A 6,216-nucleotide genomic window follows, 5' to 3' on the forward strand; every position below is an offset into this window, starting at 1 on the left:
AACCAGATCTCATTAATTCAGGCCTCATTATTTGATTTGACCGACAAATGTTTTGCCAAAAATGTATTTCGACATTTAAATGCAAAACAAACATATTTAAACTACCAGTCAAAGGACTGAAGTCATATGCCTGGATTTATATTTCTCATGGCCTTAAAAATCTTCTGATCTAAAATGTTAAGCTTGAAATTATTTTTGTAGACAAACATAAACCATATGAATTTCTTTACTATACAAATATTTTAATTATTTTAATTAGATAAGATGGACTGGATAATTAAGTAAAATCAGTCAACAAGTGTCCAGCATAGTTCTATTTGTTCATTAGATTACCTTTCTATTATAATTAAATGTGGAAAATAGTATTAAAGAATGAATAGTTAAGAATGAATGCTACTCTGAAAGCGTATTTCTGAGATGATAGTTGGGCACCACAAGCTGAATACAAGTCATAAGACAACAGTCTAAAAATGATTGAAGGCCTTAAATGAATAATTGACCCAAAAATTACAATTCTATTCGAATGTGCTTTTTTCCCTGAAACACAATTGGAGAAATTTTGAAGAACTTTAATGCAGCTCTTCTCTCTAGACTGACAGTTTATTGTGACTTAGGAGAACAAAAACATGAGCTGAATAATGACACTATTGTCTTGTAGCTGCTTTTGAAGTTGTTTCATAATTGATTAACTTTGCAACATCGACAGTTATTGAACTGAAATGAATCACTGGACTAAATTTAGCTTAATAATGACATTGTCTTCTGTAGAGCTGCTTTACAGCTTAAATTGAAGTTATTTCAAAATTAATGCATTGTGCAACATCAACACTGTTTTTTTTACTGTTATATTTCCTGTTATTTTCACTGTTGTTACTGTGAAGCTGCTCTGAAACTCTCTGCACTATATAAAGAAATGTGACTCGAGTCAACTTATCAAGCACCAAAAAAACATCAAGAACATGTCAAAATAGAAAGTTAGTATGAGGAACAGAGGTGCAGCTAAAGCTCTGTAATCTCATTTGTGATCACATTTAGATTCAATAATGAAACTTTAAAGCTTCATGCAATGTTTGATGTCTCATGTGTTCGACAACTGAATTAAATTTAAGAGCTGCAGTAGAAAGGAAGATTTTCAATTAATTATATTGAAATCTGAATTTCAGCCTGTTTGATTGTGGAACACCTGTAATATTGCACATGAGTCACATAGACTACTTTTATGATGCTTTTTTGGAGCTTGACAGACATGTTGTCTGTAGCTGCTTGATGGAAAAATTCACAGTATATGGGTTGTTAACAGCATGAGGGTGGGTAAAACAAATGTCAGAATTGATCATTTTTGATTGCACTATTCCTTTAACTACTCAAGAGTTAAGCCACTTGCCAGTTGCAGTTACATCAGCAGTTACAGTTATTAATTTCTCACTGTGTCAGGTTATGAGACTGTAATACTTCACCGGGCTGTGCTGCAAGAAGAGAATTCATGAATGCTAATTGGACAGAGTGTACATACTCCTGTTGGCTGACCAAGTCTCCTCTTGGAGACCAAGGGCTGTAAAAACGTTCTTTGACAGACCACCTCAGCCTCTTTCAATACGGCCAGGCGTTGACTTTCCCCATCTCTACGGCCCATTTCCACCCCACACATGACCAATGTCACTGACAGCATTATTAGCGCTGATCTACAGATGAGGTACGCTCGCTGACCTTTCCACACTGACCCTGAACTTCCCAGAATGCCATTAGTTTGTCATTAGCCCCATGAAACACACAGCTTTTGGCAGTATATACAAACACATAGTAAAAACAAATGGGAAAATGAAAATCATAAAGTATAACATTGCCGTCACCCAGTTGGCACGACACATCACATTGCTTCTACAACCAAATTTCAAGAAAACATCTAGCTTATGAAAAACAAATACACAAGGGCTAATACTGACCACAGGTTCTCCTGGGAAGTTCCTGCTTACAAGATTTGTAGACTTAGAATTGTAATGTGCATTCAAACAATTTTTATTGCAATAAAATGGGAGAAAATGTCAGAGTGGGCAGCAGTCCTATATATGACACAACAACACTTTGAGCGACCCAATCTTTCCCAATCCCATTTCCATGCCTCCCAATCTTTATCAAAATAAAAGCAGAAAAGGCCAAAACTATAACTTACAAAAATTACATAAATAATTCTTTCTATTTTTCACTTCTCAACAAATACAAAAGACATTTAAGCACTAGTGCAATAAAATGAAGAGCAGCAAAGGATGTGCATTAGGTGCAGTGTTGGGTGTAACGCGTTACTGTAATTAAATTACTTATCCACTGAAAAAGTAAAGTAAGGGATTACTGTTCATTTTTAGGTAATTTAATTACAGTTTATAATTGCGTTACATACTGTAAATTAGTTCAACAGTTCTGTATAAATCAATATTGAATTTAAAATCTAAATTTGTCGTCTATACGTGAACGCTGCCTCTTTAAAATCATTCACAACTTCACACCAGTTTGCTGCGTAGTCGCTGTCTGAAGATGTCGGCAGAAGCGAGTGGCTGTTTTGCAGAATGGAAATATTACAATTACTTCACTTTTTGGCACAGGTAGGCAAAAACATTACGGTAAAATGTAAGCTATGTCCTAGGGAGAAAAAACTGCACGCGCTCTCGACCAACGCGCACACACATAGCCGCCTCTCGCGAGTGTCAGATTTTCGCGGTTTATTAAACATAAACGTTCAAATACACACACAGTTATGTCAAAATGCCCATCTTGGCGTATATTCGCGTTGGTTATGTGAATGTGAACAGCATGTGTAACAGCATATTGTCTCCGTCCATTAGGTCTTAGTGATAGCAGCCTTTAAGACATGCTACTGTCTACTATTGGCTGTCTGTATTATAAATGATAATCAAACAACAAAAGAAAAGCTTTAATAAGGATTAATCTACATTTAATTTTTACAGTTATGACTATGCCGAGTTATTTTATATTTGATTATTCAATTTCTGTGGTATTTTTACTTACTACTATTTGACCTACCTGAAAAAATATATAGCATTGTTTTATTTGAATCTTTATATATTTTTACTGTGGTATCGACTTTGGTATCGAGTATTGTGCACTTTTGGTGGTATCGGTACAGACTACTAGATTTTTGGTATCGTGACATCCCTATTTGTTACTAAAAAAATTGAATAAATCTAAAATGTTTTAAAAAGCTATAAAAGGCTAAACTATTCCATGTTTGACTCATATTTAAAAAAGAGTTTCCTTTCTATTGTCTATCCAGTCAAGGTTTATATGGATTTTAAGAAATAAATAGTAATGAGTTGAATTACTTATTGAGTAATTGAATTACTTTTTAGACAGAGTAATTAGAAAAGTATTTTAAATACAACATTGATGATGTAATTAGTAATTAGTAATTTATTACTTTTTTGAAGTAACTTACCCAACACTGATTATTATCGCGTCAGATAATACTGATAATTAATGCATTGTAGTGTCTCTGAAAAATTCAGTTCATTTACTGCTTTAGGAGAAGAAGAATTGTCTAAACTTGTTAAATCATCAAAATCAACAACATGTAAGTTAGACCCTATACCGACTAAGCTATTGAAAGAAATGCTTCCAGAGGTTATAGATCCTCTTCTTAATATCGTCAATTCATCTTTATCACTAGGATACGTACCGAAAACTTTTAAGCTGGCTATTATTAAAAACCACAACTTGATCCTAGAGAATTAGTCAATTACAGGCCGATCTCAAATCTCACTTTTCTGTCAAAAATACTAGAAAAGGTAGTATCATCACAACTATGTTCCTTTTTAGAAAGAAATAGTATCTGTGAGGATTTCCAGTCAGGATTTAGACCGTACCATAGTACTGAGACTGCTCTCATTAGAGTTACTAATGATTTGCTCTTATCATCAGATCGTGGTTGTATCTCTCTATTAGTGTTACTGGATCTTAGTGCTGCATTTGACACTATTGATCACAATATTCTTTTAAATAGACTCGAAAATTATGTTGGCATTAGTGGAATTGCATTGTCATGGTTCAAATCATACTTATCTGACCGTTATCAGTCTGTAGTAGTAAACGAAGAGATGTCATATCGATCACAAGTTCAATATGGAGTACCGCAAGGCTCAGTACTAGGACTGTTGCTGTTCACTCTGTACATGCTACCCTTGGGAGATATCATTAGGAAGCATGGCGTTAGTTTTCACTGTTACGCTGATGATACTCAGCTCTATATTTCTTCGCGCCCTGACGAAACTTACCAATTCACAAAATTAACAGAATGCATAGCTGATATAAAAAATTGGATGACCAGTAATTTCCTACTACTAAATTCAGAAAAAACAGAGATTCTAATTTTTGGACCAAAAACTTCTTCACGTAATAACCTAGAATACTGTCTAACACTTGATGGCTGCTCTGTTAAGTCTTCGTCGTCTCTTAGGAACCTGGGTGTGCTCTTTGATACCAATCTTTCATTTGAAGGCCATGTTACTAGCATCTGTAAAACCGCATTCTTCCATCTTAAAAATATATCTAAACTACAACATATGCTCTCAATGAAAAATGCAGAACAGTTAGTTCATGCGTTCATGACCTCAAGGCTAGATTACTGTAACGCTCTACTGGGTGGTTGTTCTGCTCGCCTGATAAATAAACTACAGCTCGTACAAAATGCAGCAGCTAGAGTTCTTACTAGAACTAGGAAGTATGACCATATTAGCCCAGTTCTGTCAACACTGCATTGGCTTCCTGTTAAACATTGTATAGATTTTAAAATCTTGCTAATTACTTACAAAGCACTAAATGGTTTAGCTCCCCAGTACCTGAGCGAGCTCCTAATTCATTATAGTCCTTCACGTCTATTGCGATCTCAGAATTCAGGCCAGCTGATAATACCTAGAATATCAAAATCAACCACAGGCGGTAGATCCTTCTCCTATTTGGCACCTAAACTCTGGAACAATCTTCCTAGCATTGTTCGGGAAGCAGACACACTCTGTCAGTTTAAATCTAGACTAAAAACGCATTTCTTTAACCTGGCATACACATAACACATTACCAATTTATATTTTCAAATCCGTTAAAGGATTATTAGGCTGCATAAATTAGGTCAGCCGGAACCGGGAACACTTCCTATAACACCTGATGTACTCGTTACATCAGAAGAAGAATGGCATCTACACTAATATTAGTCTTTCTGGTTATCCCGAGGTTCACCGTAGTCAACCGGATCCAGGCCGTATCCAGGTGAGACCAAGGACCTGCGCCTTGACACGACCAAAACGCAGCCCTGAAGTATCAGCAGAGATTGAGTCAACTAGATCATCCACTCTGAGGGCCTCATCGACACGACAGCCACGACACAGTTCCTCAACAGCCGTGATGAATACAATCCTCAATTGGATGGAACTGGAATAAATACTTTGAATGTTGCGATCCTGTCGGACTTATGATAGCTACCTGAATCGTAACAAAGCACTGTTGGCCAGAGGAGAACTGGCCCCCCGACTAAGCCTGGTTTCTCCCAAGGTTTTTTTCTCCATTTAAACACCTGATGTCACCTGATGGAGTTTGGGTTCCTTGCCGCTGTCGCCTTTGGCTTGCTTAGTTGGGGACACTTGACATTTGACTTGACATTTGATATTCAACAGTGCTTTGATCTGCCTGCATTGACACTATTCTTTAAGAGCTGCTGTGCAGCCAAATAATGTACCAGTTATCAATGTAAAGCTGCTTTGACACAATCTACATTGTAAAAAGCGCTATATAAATAAAGGTGACTTGACTTGACTTGATTAGGTGTGTAATTGATGCTTTATCTATGCATTTTATGCTGTTTTACATTCAAAATCATATGCTTATTTATTTCTCCAACTTTCAGCCATTAAAGTGTTCCAATGCCCAACGCTCTGTCTGCGGATTACGTATATGTAAACGAACCGTATATTCAACATACACAACTACAGATTATTAATACCAATTTGTTTCCATCATGATTCTTTAATTGATACACCCTCAACTCAGCTCAATGAAAATCTTGAGTGTCTCACTGGTAAATATTAAAAAACTTTATGGTGCCTTGTGTTTTCTCATCTCTTAAATGCGATCATTCAGATATGACTTGAAGGCATAATTATTGGAAGTCTACACGTTTGAGAGCTGGTTGTGTCCCAACAGAGAATGAACCACTGA

The sequence above is a fragment of the Ctenopharyngodon idella genome, chromosome 13 (assembly GCF_019924925.1).
Source record: "Ctenopharyngodon idella isolate HZGC_01 chromosome 13, HZGC01, whole genome shotgun sequence".
In the NCBI taxonomy this organism is placed as follows: domain Eukaryota; kingdom Metazoa; phylum Chordata; class Actinopteri; order Cypriniformes; family Xenocyprididae; genus Ctenopharyngodon; species Ctenopharyngodon idella.